Source organism: Musca autumnalis, unplaced genomic scaffold (genome assembly GCF_047663935.1).
Source record: "Musca autumnalis isolate F117 unplaced genomic scaffold, ASM4766393v1 scaffold_3, whole genome shotgun sequence".
NCBI classification, from domain to species: domain Eukaryota; kingdom Metazoa; phylum Arthropoda; class Insecta; order Diptera; family Muscidae; genus Musca; species Musca autumnalis.
Genome location: NW_027411866.1, coordinates 223798115 through 223817554, shown reverse-complemented (window position 1 = coordinate 223817554; position 19440 = coordinate 223798115).

Below are 19440 nucleotides of genomic sequence, written 5' to 3'. Positions count from 1 at the left end.
GGTCTATAATGATGTCGTCATCGAGATTGTTGTGAAGATTCCCAGCAATATTATTGACTCTAAAATCATCAAAATGACTTCGGTAATACTGTTTGAAATCCATGTTTCGTTTCTTCACTAACATTAAACTTCAAGTCTTTTCATGCTTAGCCTTGGTCATAGATAAAATCATTCAGACAAATAATAATTTTGAAACACAATAAGTTTTATTTTTTAGTTTTTAAAATATTACAATAATATTCTCTAATCATCCATATCTAAATATTGTTTACAAGTTTTTGACTTCAACAACTCTCCTCCCATAATAGCGAAAGTTATATGGCCTTTGAATAAAAATGTATTGCAATCATCATTACGTACACTTTCATCTTCGATAAAACAAAACAAAAAGCCACCTCATAAAAACAATAAACAAAATCGCATTTGTTGGTATAAGTTACACATGTTTGCATGTATGTATGTATGTATGTATGTAATGACAGGCTTTGTTTTAAAATATACCATAAGTGTGTGTTGAAGATTAATACATTTACCATCGCCCATTTTGCCACGTACACACATCACAACGACCCACACTATCAACCACTCAACTTTATGGCTCCACCTATCCACTAGGTTTATAACACAATTTCAATGATACTTTCACACTCTGATGATATCTCTTCTCTCTTTCCCCGCCTTGTGCACACGGTCATACACTTAAGAATGATTTTTGAAAATAACATCAACAACTTGAGCTTAGATGAGATGTAAAACATCAACAGCAGCAACAAAAACAATAAGACCAATAATCATAATAGACGAAAAGGTGACAATAAGGTGAGACAGACCAAAGCGTGTTTGGATCACTTACAAGGATGGGAACAGTGGTTGGGAAGGAGGACAAGGAATGTAAATTTTGTTATTGTTTTGAAGGGTAATGTAAAGTTTTTGGGTATAGTAAGGGCTGTTCGAGCATCGATTTTATTTTTATATATTTTTTATACAATTCCGGGGCCCAGTCTAGACATAACCTGAAAATTTAAAAAATCACAAATCTCTTGCAAAATCCAAACTTATTTCCAAAATCTGTCGAAACCCGGTAAATTGTATAAGTTGGGAAATTACTGCTTTTTGGTTTAATAATTGACTATTTGTTATTATTTTTATCATGAACTGAGACAAAACCGATTGATATTTTGAGCACATAACAACACATATTATCCTCTTGGATATTCAAACCTTTCGCACCACTGTTCATTAAATTATTCTCTTTTTCTCCAATATGTATTTTTTCACTTTTAATGAAATGACGAAAAGTAATGAAATCAACACCGACAACATCTTTCCCATCATCGATTCATGCAACCATACCGCTTGAAGTTTCCACAAGCATAAGGACAACTTTGAAATGTTCATTACTGACATATGCATATGTATGTGTGTCAAACATCGCCATTCGATGTTCCCCACTAAATGTGTCCCCTCATGCAAAACACCCAATGTAATTATGGAATGAGAATTCGTTTGTTCATTTAAAACAAAGGACACGAAATCCTTTTTTGATAATTTTTATATTGCTCTCCACACATATACTCTGTAGTGTGTTGGAGGGTTGGGGTGGGTGCTTGACGCACAAAACCTTTTTTTCACTTCATATGCGTTGAAATTGAAATGTATTTTGTTAAAGAAGCAAAAAAGGTGATTTGCGTTCTGGTGCTCTAGAAAATGATTTTTGCTTTCTGATAAAGAGTTCTTTGTAATTTGTGTTTACCGCAGAGATGCTATGGGATAGCATAGATAGGTTACAGGTAAGGAAGATGTTTTGGTCCTTTTGTTTGTCGCACTTGATATCATAATCGTCGTCATCGCCATGTGATGCTGGAAATTTAAACAAATGATTTTTTCAGTTTTTTCACACATGGATTACAAATGTTTGTAAATGTCATATTTGGTTTGGTCTATACTTAATATGATTATTTTGGTTAAGATAAATTATTTACAAGAGGCGTAGGTTTTGGGAGGATATTAAACAAATTTGTCAAAAATCTAGTATAGTAAAAATCCAAATATACTCTGAAATAGCAAGTTGCCAAATTAATGGCCAAGAATTGTATTTATACGGGACAGCAAAGTAGCAGTACTTTGCATACGAAAGGGGAATAAAAGACAATTAAAAACAATATTATATATGGGAATGGTGAAGTGTGCAAATATTGTTGTTAGTTGTTAATTTCATCCCATAGCATAAACAGTGATCCTCATAACAAATTTTGAAGCGCTTGATTTACCAGTTCATTCTATATCAGTGCTTCAATGTTTAGTACTTTAAGTACACTTTATTATACCTTCAGCCTTTAGGCTAGAAAGGGTATATACCCGACCAAAAATGTGCCTCATCGAAATGACGTTTTAGACAATTTGGAGTCGATTTAGCAATGCCCGCAAGGGAGTAGTAGATTTGGTCCAAACTTCGCGCATCGTATTATTCCTTCCAGACACCGACGTAGCTAGAGGGGGAGGAGGGTGGTGCCCTGAAATGATATTAGTACTATTTTGAACATCATAACAATTACAAATTCTTTATTATGTGTGAAATTTGAAAAAAAAAAAAACTATGTCAACCATTTGAGATTATTTGAAACTGGTCTCTTGCTACATATTAGTAAATGCCTATTGTACAAAAAAGGATTTTTCTGTCGTATTTTTATGTTTTGTTCGACATTTCGAATGATAATAAAATCAAGATTATTGAGATTGGGGTCAATGTTTACATTTTTTTATTGCATACTATTTCCAATATTTCGAAATTACTTTGAATTTCATCTTCGGGGATTTTTCTGTCGATTACTCATTGAATTGTATTTTGGGAAGTACTTTCAATGGATGTACATTTCTAGAAATGTTCTTTTTTCCTTCTTCGGCAAAGGACTTTGTGACAACAAACGAAATAAAAAAACTGGTCGGAAACAGATTCTACGGATTTGCCGATTCTGTCCAATATGTGGCCTTCGTAATATTTTAAGTTCGAAGACAAGCCACAAAAGTTTAAAAATGTTCGGAAAAATTGTGCGCACCACAACTCTTAAAGGGAGTGACCGATTTGGTCCATACTTTACACATCCTAATATATCGACCAGATATAGATCAGGTTTGAATATGGACTATATTGTCAACTTCTTCGAATACCTCCCACAAAAAATTTCGGATAAATTCACTTTAAGACCGGCTCTCGAATCACCTTAATTTTTGTTGAAGCAACTTACATTCGCTGCATTCGCAAGTCCATACTTTTTGACAAAAGTTGAAACAAAAAACACCTATGGCACCAAAAGTAGTGGCTGTAGAACAAGATAACTCTCGAACTGATTTGATCAACCGATTTAGTTCAAAATTTGGCCATCGTCATATTTTATTCAAACTTAGTTTCAGTTCGAAGATGGTCAATACCGGTCCACAACTTCCGGTACTTCCCCTCAATATTTAAAAAATATCACTAAAATGGTATGCACGATATCTCTTGCACGGGGCAACCTATTTGGTCCAAACTTTGGATCTCATAATATTTTGTCCAAATTTAGCTTAACTTTTAAAATGGTGCTCTCCTTAGGGTACATCCCCCACAAAAGTTCAACATTTGTGCCTAAGTGCAGTTTAGGGTCTATTCGAAGATCCATTGGAAATGTATACCGGTGGTGTTCGTTGTGGTCCTGTTTACAGTCATATTATATTTTCCGTGGAGAAGTCCATGCTTCCTGGGATACTGGTGGAAAAGTTATACGATGACCCACTGAAATGATACATATTTGACCTTATCGGGCTGTTGGAGGCGTTCATAGGGTCGACGGTAAGCTTTTCATGGACAATATATAAGATTTGGCGTAGAGTAAAGATTTGATCTATAGAAGATTTGTCATGTTTAAAACTGCATCGGTAAGGCCCGGTTATTCCATTGACTATAGTTTTTAGCTGTTCACATAATACACACGACAGCACTTTAAATAGTCTAGCTAGTTAGTAGTATCCTTCTACGGGGGTAATATCGAAACGTGGACCTATACCGACAAATTTCCGGGAGAATGTTTTATACACCCAACGAAGGCCATTTCGGTGTGATAATGACACTAAAACCTTCAAAATACAGAAAATCGTGCGGTACCGTTTTATAGGAGCTATATGAAGGCGTGTTCTTATACCAAAAGATTTCATATGGAATGTTTAGTACCCCAAGTGAAGCCCAAATGAAAAATTTCAGCCATTTCGGTGCATTATTGTGGCCACAACCTTCAAAATACCGAAAATAGGGAGGTACCTTTCTATGGGGGCTACATGAAGGCATGGACCTATAGTGAAAATTTCTTGGGGAAAGTTTTGTACCCCCAACGAAAACTAAGTACAAAATTTCAGCTATTTCGGTGTGATAATGATGCTAAAATCTTCAAAATCCCGAAAATCGGGAAGTACAATTCTATAGGGGCTATATTAAAACGTGGACCTATACCGACAAATTTCATGTGGAACGTTTAATACCCCAAATGAAAACCAAACGCAAAATTTCAGCCATTTCAACCATTAAGATACCGAAAATCGGGAGTTACCTTTCTATGGGGGCTACATGAAGGCGTGGACCTATACCGACAAATTTTGTGGGGGAAAGCTTTGTACCCTCAACGAAGATTAAGTACCAAATTTTAGCCATTTCGGTGTGATAATGAGGCTAAAATCTTCAAAATTCCGAAAATCGGGTAGTACCGTTCTATGGGGGCTATATTAAAACGTGGACCTATACCGACAAATTTCATATGGAACTTTTAATACCCCAAATGAAAACCAAATGCCAAATTTCAGCCATTTCGGTGAATTATTGTGCCCACAGCCTTCAAAATTTCGAAAATCAGGAGGTGCCTTTGTATGGGTACTACATGAAGGCGTGGACATTTACCGACAAATTTTTGGGGGAAAGTTTTGTACCCCAAACGAAGATTAAGTACCAAATTTTAGCCATTTCGGTAAGATAATGAGGCTAAAACCTTCAAAATATCGAATATCGTGTGGTACCGTTCTATGGGGGCTTTATCAAAACATAGACCGATATAACTCATTTGCAATACCAAACATCCTAGGAGTAATAGCAACTTTTATACCAAATTACAAAGCTATATCTTAAAAATTGCGAGCTGCATCTTGATTTCAACAGATGTACGGACAGACAGACATGTTTATATCGACTAAGAAGTTATGGTAAGGGTATAAAAATAACTCATGCTTAATTGCATGCCAACGTTAATGGCATGGATTCCAGCTCATTGACTGCCCGCGTTTGATTCCCAGGCCAAACAAACTACTTCCCAGCTTAATATAGCCGATATTTCCTAAGTTCTAAGATTTCTCATAAGACACGCCGATCGGACATTTTTCGGTAAAGGCCCACGTCTTCATATAGCGATGATCTGTATTTAAAAGCTTATGGCCTTAATATTTCTATCGGCTGAATTTGGTACTTAGTCTACGTTAGTGGTATTAAATTTTCCACGAGAAGTTGTTCAGCTGTTCAGTTGAAGGTTTCAGCGTAATTATTAAACCGAAAAGGATGAAATTTTATGTTTAGTCTTCGATGGGGGAATAAAACTTTCCACTTGAAATTTGTCGTCATAGGTCCACGTCTTCCTACAGTCCCCATCGAAGGGTACCTACGGATGTTCGGTATTTTGTAGGTTGTGACCTTAATATCCAACCGAAATGAATAAAATCTGGCATTTAGTCTTCTTTGGGGATATAAAACTTTCCAGTAGAATTTTTGTTGGTCTCTGTATAGCCCCATTAGAACTGTACCCCCTATTTCGGGTATTTTGAAAGTTTTAACAACATTATTCAACCGAAAAGACTGAAATTTGGTATTAGGTCTTCGCTGGCGGTACATAAGTTTATAACTGGCACAAAACATCCCTTGCAAAAAGCAGGACGGTAGCTGGCCCATTATAGAACATTTGTTCCATAGGCCAAACAAAGATAATATCTCCATTTCTCTATGTTTATTGCTTCGCTTTCTGGAATACCGCGCCTTTTCATTTCTTCATCCACTTGTTTGCTCCATTTTTTCTTGGCCTGCCAATTCTGGGTGCACTGCCAAGCGGCCCGTATTTATATGCCTTTTTGGAGGGTTCATCATCGCTCATTCTTATAACATGGCCTAGCAAACGCAAGTTTGATGTCGTTGTATAGCAGATACAACTCGTGGTTCATGCGACGTCGATATTCACCGTCAACGCAGATTGTCCCGTAGATATTTCGAAGAAATTTTCTCTCAAACACACCAAGCACTGCTTTGTCTACTTGCGCAAGTACCCAGGCTTCGGAACAATACATCAGCACGGATAGTATCAGTGTTTTGTAAGGCGCTGTTTTTGTTTGACGAGATGTGGATTTGTTCTAAAACTGCTTACTTAAGCCAAAGTAGCCTCTGTTGGCCAAATACAATTCTTCTTTTTATTCCACAACTGATGTCTTTTCTTGTGTTTACGGCGGTGCCGAGGTAGACGAAGTCTTTTGCTACCTCAAAATTATGGTAACCAACTTCAACAGTTGGTACGAGCTCAATAGATGAACTGCACGTCGACATCATCAACTTGGTCTTCCCGCCGTTTACCGCCAGACACACTTTAGCAGATTCTTCTTCGACCTTCCTAAAGGCATCAGTTACTTTTTTTACTGATCGTCCCATGATGTCTATAGCAAGTAACATGTGGCTAATGGTGTAGATTGTGCCACTTCTTTTGACGTGTGCCTCTCGTATAACCTCTTCCAGCAGGATGTTGAAGAGATCGCACGAAACCCTGTCTCCTTGCCTAAAACCTCTTTTGGTACAGATCTCTTCAGCGAGGTTCTTTCCTATTTTAACTGAAGATCTCGTGTAAGTTAAAGTCATTTTACGAAGCCGAATGAGCTTTGCGGGGATACTAAATTCGGACATGGCTTAGAATACCTTTGAACGTAGTGCGCTGTCGATGGCTGCTTTATAATCACAAAAAGGTGGTAGGAGTCGATCTACATCTCTTGGGTCTTCTCCAGGATTTGCTGCAGGTGTAACGTGACAATAAGTTCACGTACATAATACAACAACTATTACCAAGAAACACTCCTACATACATCGCTTCGACAACAGTGGTCTACCTGACACTAGTGGCATCACAGGTCACACACTGCTTAATTTAACTAAATTTAGGGCAAATAGTTCTCATTCACTTCATACTCATAGTTATTAAAGTATTTCAGTTTTGGAGGCAAATGCCGAGCTGGCTACTGCAGGGAGTTAGATACACGGGTTGGAACTAAATATTGTTCTAAATCGCCAACGTACACTTTGGTGTTACCGAGTTGGGAATACTTTTTGGAGGCTGCCCATTAAATTGTGGTAGCTAATAGTTTGCACTGGACCTTCGGGTTTTTCAGTTCTACAGGGCCTTCGGGTCATCTGTTCCATTCGGCACTGGACCTTCGGGTTTTTCAGTTCTACAGGGCCTTCGGGTCATCTGTTCCATTCGGCAGTGTACCTTCGGGTTTTTCAGTTCTACAGGGCTTCCGAGTCATCTGTTCTATTCGGCACTGGACCTTCGGGTTTTTCAGTTCTACAGGGCCTTCGGGTCATCTGTTCCACTGTTTGAGTAATAGTAGTAGACTGTAGAAACTAGACCGTAATCCTAGACTAACACCCGAGCGACGAATTTATCGCGTCAATATCCGAACACCGTACATATCGTCTTCCCGAACACCGATACCCGAGCATCAACACCCGAAGTCGTGTTCCCGAACATCAACCGCCGAACGCCATACCCATCGTGTTCCCGAACATCAACAGCCGAACATATCTTCTTCCCGATCATCTGCAGCCGAACACCAAATACATCGTCTTCCTGATCATCTGCAGCCGAACACCGAATTCATCGTCTCCCGATCATCTGCAGCCGAAAACCGAATACATCGTATTCCCGATCATCTGCAGCCGAACACCGAATTCATCGTCTTCCTGATCATCTGCAACCGAACACCGAATTCATCGTCTCCCGATCATCTGCAGCCGAAAACCGAATACACCGTCTTCGCGATCATCTGCAGCCGAACACCGAATTCATCATCTTCCTGATCATCTACAGCCGAACACCGAAGACATCATTCACACCCGAACACAAACAACACCATTTTCCCCGAAGAATAACCCGCTAATTCAACACGAGATCCTCAACTGCCAAACCCCAGCGAGTCTGCATAATACTTACGCAAACTATTAATCCAAATATATACCCATTGAATTCATTCTTATCGCATTTAAACACAAGTAGATTGTAAATTAGTACTTAATCAATAAATCCCCGATTTAGCCCCCATGAAAGGGAGAATACTAGTCTTTTCATTTCGTAAGGTTTAGTGGGTCCCTATGGAGACCCTGGACGCGACTGAAGTTACCCCAGCCGACGAGAAAACCCGGTTACACAGGGTAAATATCTGGTCAATGGTGGACTTGCCAGGTCTAAAGCCGCATTGATATGGACCAATTATCTCGTTGACCATAAGCTTAAGACGTTCGCACAATATCCCTGACACGATCTTGTAGGCAATCGGTAGTAGACTTATGTCCCTATAGTTAGAGCATACAGTCTTATCTCCTTTTTCGTGGACGGGGCACAGGATACAAAGATTCCAATCGTCGAGTACTCGTTCTACCTGCCAGATGGTGCTAACTAGCTGATGAATACACATTATCAGCGTGTCGCCTCCGGTTTTAAACAGCTCGGCTGGTAACCCATCGGCTCCTGCTGCCTTATTATTCTTCAGCCGGTTTATTGCTGCCTTTACCTCATCTTGGCTGGGAGGTAGATATTCAATACAATCTTCTGGGATTGGATTTGTGGTATATTCGTCGTCTTCGCTGCTATTGGATACCAACAGGTTTGAAAAATGCTATGTCCATATCCTGAGCACACTATTTGTATCAGCTACCAAATTATCTTCCTGGTCTCTACAGGAGGAGGTGCCTGTACCAAAGCTATCAGTTTGATGCTTGACTCTTTGGTAGAAGTTTCGGACTTCATTCTGGTTCCTGTACATCTCGATTTTTTCACACACCCGCTTTTCCATCTCTCTCTTTTTCCTGCGGAAAAGTCGTTTCTCCTCTCTCCATTCTCCCTTTTCTCGTGCGCTACGCGTTGCTACTGATTGAAAATTAGCTCTATATGCCGCATTCTTCTCTTCGGTAGCAGCTCGACGCACATCCAACACGCTCGATGAATGTCTTCCATCTATCACAACGTGATCCATTTGTTATTTTCTGATCTGGAGACCACCAGGTGCCCTTATGGATGTCGAGATGTTGAATTCTGGTGCTGCTAACTACCATGTTTTGTGCCGCTGCGAAGTCTATCAGCCTCATACCATTATCAGATGTTTCACTGTGGAGACTGAATTTTCCAACTGTTGGGCCAAAGATATTTTCCTTTCCAATTTTGGCATTAAAATCGCCTAAATAATTTTAATGTCATGGACAGGACAACGGTCATATGTTTCTTCTAAGCGCTCATAAAATATATCTTTGGTCTGTTCGTCGTTGTCTTCAGTGGGAAGCATGAGCGCAAATAAAACTGATGTTGAAGACTTTTGCTTTTATTCAAATTGTAGCAAGTCTTTCATTCACGGGTGTGAAGCTGGAGACCAGGTGTTTTAACCTCCGACCAACTACAAATCCGCAACCAAACTTATGTTTTATATCATGGCAGCTATAATACAGTGCGTCACCTTTAGGTATTGTTGTGACGCCTTTCCCGTTCCATCGTATTTCCTGTATGGCAGTAATGTCGGCCTTGTACTTTTCAAGTACATCTGCCAATGCGTAAACTGCACCTTTTCTATAAAGAGTGCGAACATTCGAGGTGCAGATTCGCAGATCATGGTCCTTAAAACATTTGCGGGGTCCGTCAACTTTCGAGTGATTTGTTTTTCTGTTCTTTTGTTTTTTCATAGTAGGCTGCTTTTTTCTAGGGCAGGGTTGCTAACCCTGCTCCAAGCACAAGTTTTTAACGTTCTTATGGGTGAACGCGCGGCACATTTTAGCTCACTATCTTTAACGGATGTTAAAGGCATGTGATACCACTATTCGAAAACAACTATCCAGGTTTTATTCTAGCCCCACATGAACCGTTATTACCAATTTTTTATATTTCGAGGGTTTTTTTGTTGTTAATATTTGAAACCGAGATTGCTGTAATTTGTTATTTTATGTTGTCAGAGGTCCATGTTTTGAAAAGAACAATGATGACACCCCATGAGAGCTCCTTTAAAGTGTTTTTCTGAACTGAATGAAACTGGGTATTTTGGAATCTTAATGGATAGAAAACATCTACGCAGAAAATGATCAATATAAAGTCATTATCACCAGTAGAGATATTCTAATCTTCGAATAAGCCTTAACTTAGGTGAGGACCTTAACAGTTTCATAAACTATAGAAACATACTTATTCATATTTCCTTCAATACAGTTCGTGGTGAAGTATATAAACAGTTCTACCTCTCTGAACTTAACAGAGTTCTTATTTTTTTCACAAAAAATAGGTTTTTCGCTTTTTACACCTTCAGCATTTATGCTAACGAGGGTATATACACTTTCATACGGGAAAAATGTGCCTCATCGAAATAATTGGGGTTTAACCAAGTATGTTTGGACGAAATGTGTTTCAGACAATTTGGAGTCGATTGAGCAATGTCCGTCTGTCTGTCTGTCTGGTTGGAACGCACGATAACTCTCGAAGCGATGAACCGATTCAGTTCAAATTTTGGCTTTCGTAATATTTTGCCCAAACTTGGTTTAAGTTCGAAGATGGGCTATATCGGTCCACTTTTCCGGTACCTCCCCCACAAAAGTTCGAAAATGTTCGGAAAATTTGTGCTTACGATAACTCTTGAAGGCAGTTACCGATTTGGTCCATACTTTGCCCATCGTGAAACGTGTACCAGACTTAAGTAAGGTTTCAATATGGACTCAATCGGTTCACTCCTTCGGGTACCTCCCACACAAAATTTCGGAAAAGTTCAGTTTAGGGCCATCTCTCAAATCGCCTTGATTTTTGTTTTAACAACTTTTATTCACTGCCCTCCATACGACGGTACAAGTTTTATCAGGGCCAAGCCCATACTTCCTGAGAAAATAGCCTGAAAGTTGCCAAAAAACCCCTATGACACCGTGTGAGGTGGTTGGGGCGCAAGATAACTCTAGAACGGATCTGCCGATTCGGTCGAACATTTGGTCTTAGTAATATTTTGTCCAAACACAGTTGAAGTTCGAAGATAAGCCATATCGGTCCACTCTTTCAGGTACCTCCCCCACAAAAAGTTCAAAAATGTTCGAACAAATTGTTCGTACGGTAACTCTTGAAGGGAGTGGTCGAATTGGTCCATACTTTACATATCCTAATTTATCTACCAGATATAATTCAGGTTTAAATATGGACTATATTTGTCTACTCCATCCGGTACCTCCCACACAAAATTTCGGATAAGTTCACTTTAAGACCTGATATCGAATCAATTTGATTTTTATTGAAGCAACTTGCATTCGCTACCAAAATTACTATGGTAAAATTTTTTTTCAGGGGCAAGTCCATACTTTTTGGGCAAATAGCCCGAAAGGCGTAGGCACCATATGTATTGGCTGGAGATCCACTTCCATAATGGTCAATGTCGATCCATTCCTTTTAGTTTAATCCCCAAATACATACGTTTTTTGCGGAAAATTTGTTTCAATATACACAGGCTGAGGGTATAGCTCTGTCGGCAATACCGATTGATACTGTTTTACTTGTTTGTATTTGCTTTAATTTTTTGGTCGTTTTGGATATGGAGTATAACTGAAAACGACCTGTCTCATTGATTAAAAAACTATTTCTTTGGGAAATGTTTATCTCTTATTTTCCTCCTCAAAATAATACGATTTTCTTACACATATTCGAACTACTACTATATAATCTCTTGTATTTTTCTCAAGTTACCAATAGTGCAAATGACATGAAATCCACCACTCTCCCAACGAGTGTCATACAATTTTGTAAATGTAATTTATTTGAAATAGTTTGGTTTTTCCATTTCAATTCCTTCCTTAATGACACATTTATTTCTGTATTTGTAAAGAAATCACCTTGTATGTGAGGTCGCACAGATGATTCTACATTTTGTTGTGTGGTTTTTAATCAAAACAATAGAATACAATCTAATCTCTTGGGAGACGATGTGAATAGTTTTTAGGTTGGATAAGACAACAATGATGCAAAATCATTGTTTCGTTTATCACAAAATATCATCAGCGGAAATTTTAATGACAATTTCAGAGTGGATGAAACTCATTAATAAAGAAATAGTGTCTATATTGTTTCAACTTTAATACTAAAAATGTGTAATCATGTAAAATAAACATAAATTCGAAGTTTCGGAGTAGAGATAAAGTCTAAAAATGTTAAAATGTTCATAAATATATCCGGTTTAAAAATGAAAATCTAACTATGTTGGTGGTGGTACTATCGGGGTGGTGGTACAAGGATCAATGCTATTATTTGGAATTTTCGAAGTTTTATTATCCAGAAAACTTACGTACCAAAAATTGTTGGCATCTACATATGTCCATTTTGGTAAATCACCAATTTAAAAGCACCACACAATTTGAGGTATTTTCAAGATTTTTGCTACATTTAATGACAGAATAAAATTAAAGTTCTAATTCATATTTTTGGGGTTAGAAAAGTTCGACCGAACTAAAGCCCTTCTTTACTTGTTTTTTATTTAATACTTTAATCAGCTTTCCAAATACATTTAAAGCTAAATGTGTTAAAATGTAATTTCCTTAAATTTCCATACCCTCAATTGTAATTTATCAGGCCATAAAAGCGATTGTGTAACAATTGTTTAAGGATATTAACTATATTCTTACTTCCTTTTTACTCGTAATTGGTGTGCGTGAGTATACAATAGTCTTTTATGTGCAACTACACACAAACACAACCACCACACAAAAGACCACCACTGTGTTGTTCTCTGTATCGTTCAAAAGAAATTACTCAATTATTTTTAATGGTTTGTAAATTCAAATTTTATGAAGTTTATTTTTCTTAATTCGCTTTTTTGGCAATACCAACAACGATCTTACAAAGCAATTAACAATTCTTTTGTGTTGGAGGAAAATATGAATGAATAAGAGCCATTTAAGGAGGAGATGTGAAAACATGAAAATATACAACATTTTGCAATACAATTTTATTACAATGGCAAATAGTGAAAAGTTAAGGTGTATATATCTCAAGTCCTTTACTTCAATTTTCTCATATTCTGGAACCTGAATCAAACTGCTTGGAATTTTGTCATGTCGTACTTATGTTAAACTTTGAAAAAGATTCATAAAAAGTACACATCAATTGTTTTTCTAACTTAGAAAGTGTTCCTTACTAATGTTGGTACATCAACTTCCCTTTCCTTTGAAATTTGGTCTTTACAATAATCCTTCAAAATCTGAAACAGCTACTGATTTTTTTCGGAAAATACAATTAAATAATTGATTATTATAACCATAATTTCGCCACCTGTAATAATTTAATTTTGATAGACTTTAAACAGAAAAAAAGAAGAAAAAAAACACACACATACACTTGTGTTTAATAATGAGTCATGGACATATTAAGTTACCCAATACTTATGTCGGCATTATTTTGCTTAAACTGTAAAAGTTACAGTGCAGACTCTAACATTGGTCTATAAATTAAAACAACAAAAATTCAGGCAGACATTAGAACATTAACTTTAAAAGCTCCTTACTGACACGAACATTAAGTGAAGAACATACATACGTAGAAGACCATAAATCGGGATGTAGTTTTTTTACTTGGCTTTATATTTTCTGGTGGTTATAAGAGGGTCACTTAACACCCCTTTAAACCAAATCATAGAGCAAATGTTTCAGGAAACTTAATTCACGGCTTAGTTAAAGTTAATACGGCAAACTAAGTCCACATTTTATCTCGGTTACTTTTTTATCACAAATATCTCGACAAATTTTGTTAACACAAATTCGGCTCTATCGACAGAGAGCCCAGTTACGTAGCCAGAAATGTATTTCGAGACTAAAGTAAATGACTAAGTTAATTATACAAACAATTTCTAAAAGTGTCCATTTCGGAGGACACCTGACTACGTTGGTGTCTCAACATTCGACATATTGGAGAAAATCAAACCCTATTGTCTGAACTATCCGAAATATAGTTTAAAATGTATACAGGAACAGGTCTCAATCTAATCTTATATCTTCTACTTTCACTGATAGGATTTCCCGTTAAATTTTTCTCCACATGAGTTTTCTGCCCATTCCGACCCCTGAACATTATCCGACCATCACCAAAATCAATAGGCTTTTTCTCTTCCGGGACCCTCATCAACTCACAAAATTTCGTGCCGATCCGATCAAAATTGCAAACCGGTGGGGTGATTACAAGGTTTAGATGGGCAGACTGACGGACACAGAAAGCCAGATCGACTCAGCTCGTCGAGACATTCATTTTGGTATATATAAGTATAGGTATCCGACCATTTTTGGCCAAAACCAAAAAAAACGAAGGTCGTGAGGGTCACCAAAAATCGGCCGTTATGACAGAAGAAAATTAAGCCGTGCGTGAACAGATAATACAAGATCGCCATGTTATATACCGTGCGATAGAGGCATCATTGGACATTTCTTCCAACAACTAACATTTGAAATTGGATCAATACCTGGTCGCAAAAATGGAGTTTTCCCGTTAGATCCAGCAAAATTGGTCAATTGCTGAAAAAGGCTCTTGTGGATTGGTGCAAACAACATTTTTAAGATCCCAACAGACGACGAATCTTGGATCTATGTTTAGGATCCCTAACGAAAACAAAAATTGACCCTTTGGGTTTTCGAAAGCGAGCCACATCCAACAAAATTTGTTCATGTAAAAAGCACTTCGAAGGAAGTGGTCGCTCGTATCTTCGGCAAAACTGACCGCGTGGAGACTATACGGCTTAAGAAATGTTTATTCTGAGTGATGGACTACAATTTGTTAGCCTGAAGTCTCTTGAGAAATTCGAAAAACGAACAAGAGAAGACGAATCCAAACCAGCGCCTGTTTGGGCGGAAAAAAGGTGGAATTGATGGATCATATGCCGTACATCCCTGACTGATGATCCAATGACTTCATTTGATTCCAGCACATCAAGAAAAAAAATGCGTGGTCAACGATATTTGTCGCCAAAAGATGCTGTTGAAGCGTTCTCAATCGGAGTGAAAAAAGTGCTCGAATAATTCGTTTGAGCGCATGAAAAAGTGTACAAATCATGCTGGAGACTACTTAAGAAAACAATAAAACTATTTTTATGGTAAATATTGGCGTTTTCATTGTTAGGCCAGATAGTTATCGTGCAACCCTCGTATACAATGCTTTGTATGTTTCAGTGAAACCTCCGAGACTTTATGGGATCTCCGTCGAATGTATCCATGTTTTACCCAGCTAAAATATCCCTTTAAAATAAATCGCAGAGAAAAAAATTGGTGGTTCTCTATTCACGGCGTAGCACAGTGCGAAATATGAGCACTTTAGCGGAACTTTACTAATAACTTTTAAAGTAAAGGGCGTAGATTCCTAAAATTTTGCAAAAATGTTTCTTGTTTTAGTGGATATTGTGGGGCTCAAATTGGGCCACATAGGCCAGCGGTTTCCCGTAGCGTTCATGTAACGGCTGTCGTTTTTACGTTTTAGATTTATTTTTCAATCGATTTTGCTGCAAATTGGTATATTGAGTTTTCAGCGATAGAAAACTTATGTACAAAATATTTGCAATATAGGTTAGCGTTTTGGTATAGACCCCATTGAACGGTACCGGTCTATGGGACATATTTTAAATGTCACATTTTTAAAGGTATTTGGTTGTATTTTGGTATTTTATTTTCTTCGTAGATAAAAAAATATTAACATCGTAGGTACGCGTTTTTGGTATAGCCCCCATATGACGGGTTCCCTGATACTAGGTATTTTAAATGTTGAAGACAAAAATTGCAACAGATTTTGATGCAAATGTAAATTTTAAGATGTTAACGAATAAAAATCCTCCTCACATAAAAGCTGTCAACATAGGTCCACTTCTGGGTGAAGCCCCACAACCCTACACATCCATTAAGGCGTAAAATGTCAATAACTGTTCACGGTGCTCTTGAAACAATTTTAAATGGAAGGTGCTTACACCTCGGAAGTTTTTGCGGATTCTGAAACTACAATGTTCATAGATGAGAACAATCAAAAAACAAAAAAAATCGCCGGAGCGCTTTTTAAATAAATCGCGATTTAAGTTGACATTTTTAGGGGTTGTTTAGGTTTTCGCGATTTTGCTTAGAAACCGCATTTCCTATCAAAATGGGACTAAAACAAATATTGTAGCTATGAAAATTCTCTACAAGATCGACCTTTATGGTGTTTTCGTAGTTTTTACCATTTTTGAGATGTAGAAGTTCAACTTGGGACAATGCACTGACTGTATCGCCCCCTTATAAAACAATGTCATGTAGGGTGCGCCTTAACTAACTTTTGATGAAAACCGCTTACACAGGGAAAGTTTTTGTGAATTCTGAATCAGCAGTGTTCATAGATGAGAAAAATCAAAAAAAACAAGAAAAAATCGCTGTAGGGGTTTTTTAAATAAATCGCGGTCAAAATTCACATTTTTAGGTGTTTTTTAGGTTTTTACGATTTTGCTTGAAAACCGCAAGTCCAATCGAAATGGAGCTAAAGAAAATGTTGTAGCTGTCAAAATACTCTAGAGGATTGACTTTATCATTTGTTCCCAGCTTGTACCATTTTTGAGATAAGGAAGCTCAGTTTACATTTTTAGTTTTTTTTTGTTAGGGTTTCGCGAATTTGCGTGAATACGGTAAGTCATATCGACATGTGACCTGAGAAAATCTTAAAGCTGTGAAAATTCTATACAAGACTGGCTTATGTAACTTATCCTTAGTTGTAACATTTTTTTAGATATATAAGTTTAAGTTGGGAATTTTCAGTCATGACATTGTTTTATAAGGGGGCGATACAGAATTGAATTGAATTTGAATTGTCCCAATTTGAACTTCTATATCTTAAAAACGGTAAAACCGGCGAGAGTATCATAAAGGTCAATCTTGTAGAGAATTTTCATATCTACAACATTTGTTTTAGTCCCGTTTTGATAGGAAATGTGGTTTCTAAGCAAAATCGCGAAAACCTAAACAACCCCTAAAAATGTCAACTTAAATCGCGATTTATTTAAAAAGCGCTCCGGCGATTTTTTTTGTTTTTTGATTGTTCTCATCTATAAACATTGTAGTTTCAGAATCCGCAAAAATTTCCGAGGTGTAAGCACCTTCCATTTAAAATTGTTTCAAGAGCACCGTGTGTTTGTTTTCATTTGTATCTATAATGTTCATCGGTCTATTTAGCAGGTCTGTGCCATTAATTTTATTAATAATGTCTCTCAGATCAAGTTCCAGTTGGAACTGCATTACTACCCAGCCAACAATTTTTGCCGATGGCTCTGATATCAGATTTTTTTCCGAGATTTCGTAACCTTTCTTTCCGATTATTTTCCGAGTGCTCTGCACAATCTCGGAAGGGAAATTTTGATTTGTTTTCTTTCCGATTAGTAGACATCGGATTTTGCATATTTGCATATTTTTTAATATTAAAGATACGAAGATTCTGATTGGACCAAAATTCGTTTCAAAGAAATCTAAATTAAATGGCAGGGTCATATTTCGTATTTATTTTGCATATTTGCATATTTTGCATATGCACAAAATATGCAAAAAATATGCAAAATATGCAAAAAATATGCAAAATATGCAAAAAATATGCAGAATATGCAAAAAATATGCAAAATATGCAAACAGATTTTGGCCGAAAATCGTCATAAAAGTCGTTAAATTGTCATTAAAAGTTGGAAAAACCATAAAAAAATACATAACAGTGTTCTAAACTAAGACTGTTGACCGTATAACGTCGATTTTTTCAGCAGATTATTATGTTATTGAGACCATTTACGACAGTGTGGTGTAGTGTATAAAAATACCATTTTTTTATTATTAAACTATGTAAAAATATAAAATTTTATAAAATATCAAACGTTTTATGTAGAATTCAATATTTTTTTTGTAGCATCTTAATTTAATTTGTAGCATTGGGCTGGTTTTAACTCAAAGAACCAAATCGATCTCGGATTTTTTAGCCGGGGAGCCGCCTAAACATTTTAGTATTGTTAGATTTTAAGATTGCCAAAGTTTGAGCACAATTCCAATATGTTAAAACGTGGTACTGGAGCCTCGAAGTAATGAAAATCTATTTTTTTTTGCTATTTGGCGACTTCGACGGCCCATACATGTGGAACGGTTAAAGCTACTTGCCCGTATTACGCATTTAACTAAAAGCTATTCTGTTCTTAACATTTCTTGCTGAACAACAAAGTACGTAAGTGTTACTGAATTCCAGATAATAAACCCAATGTCCCGAAAAAGGCCTTAGGACAAAAATGGAGTCTATTAAAAAAAAACAAATTTTTTTCTTCCTATATTATCAAATTTTTGCGAATGAAAACGAATATATTTTACTTTATTTGAAAATTTTGCCTATTAGGGCGAAGGTCTATTTTTTCTATTCATTTCTCGTTGGAGTCGAGCTTAATGACCGATGATGTTTGCAAGTGAAAAAGGAAAGCTGAAGATCCGAACCCCCACAACCACCGTTATGTGACATATTTCGCCTTTTGTAGAAGCACATCAGACATATCGGCCGTGGAATGGCATCGCTATCCATCAAACATTTCCTTTTTCAAATGTAATTTTGTTTTTACAAAGATGGACATTTGTACATTCATTGTATGGCTTCAATGACAAACGCTTACAATGTGTTCATACATATTTTAATTTACTTATGCCCGTAATTTCAACGTCTGGTAATTTCTACATGCCATTTACCGAGGCGTGTAAATTTTGAAATCATGTGGTAATATTGGTGATTTTCATTCATGATTTCGCAAAATCATTGCCACATAGAAGTGTTTTACAACGTTTAACATATTGGCAACGATTAACCAGGTCAAATCTTTGGTGTAAGTAACACGGCCGTTTTTGACTCGGTAACGTTACCTATGCATTGAAATTATAAAATGTTGCTTACACGGGAGATATCTGTGAACTCATAGATAGCTACGTCTTGAAATTACGGGACTAATAAAATTAAGGGACTGACATAATGTAGTTTTGGAGCCATCTGGGTACAAATGACAACTTGGTGATGAACTCGTCTCCTTGCTATGTCGCTCACAATTTTCAAGATATTTGCCATCCTTTACCCCTCCTGGTAATTGATGTTCTGTGGTCAAGTTGCATTATCTTTTTCA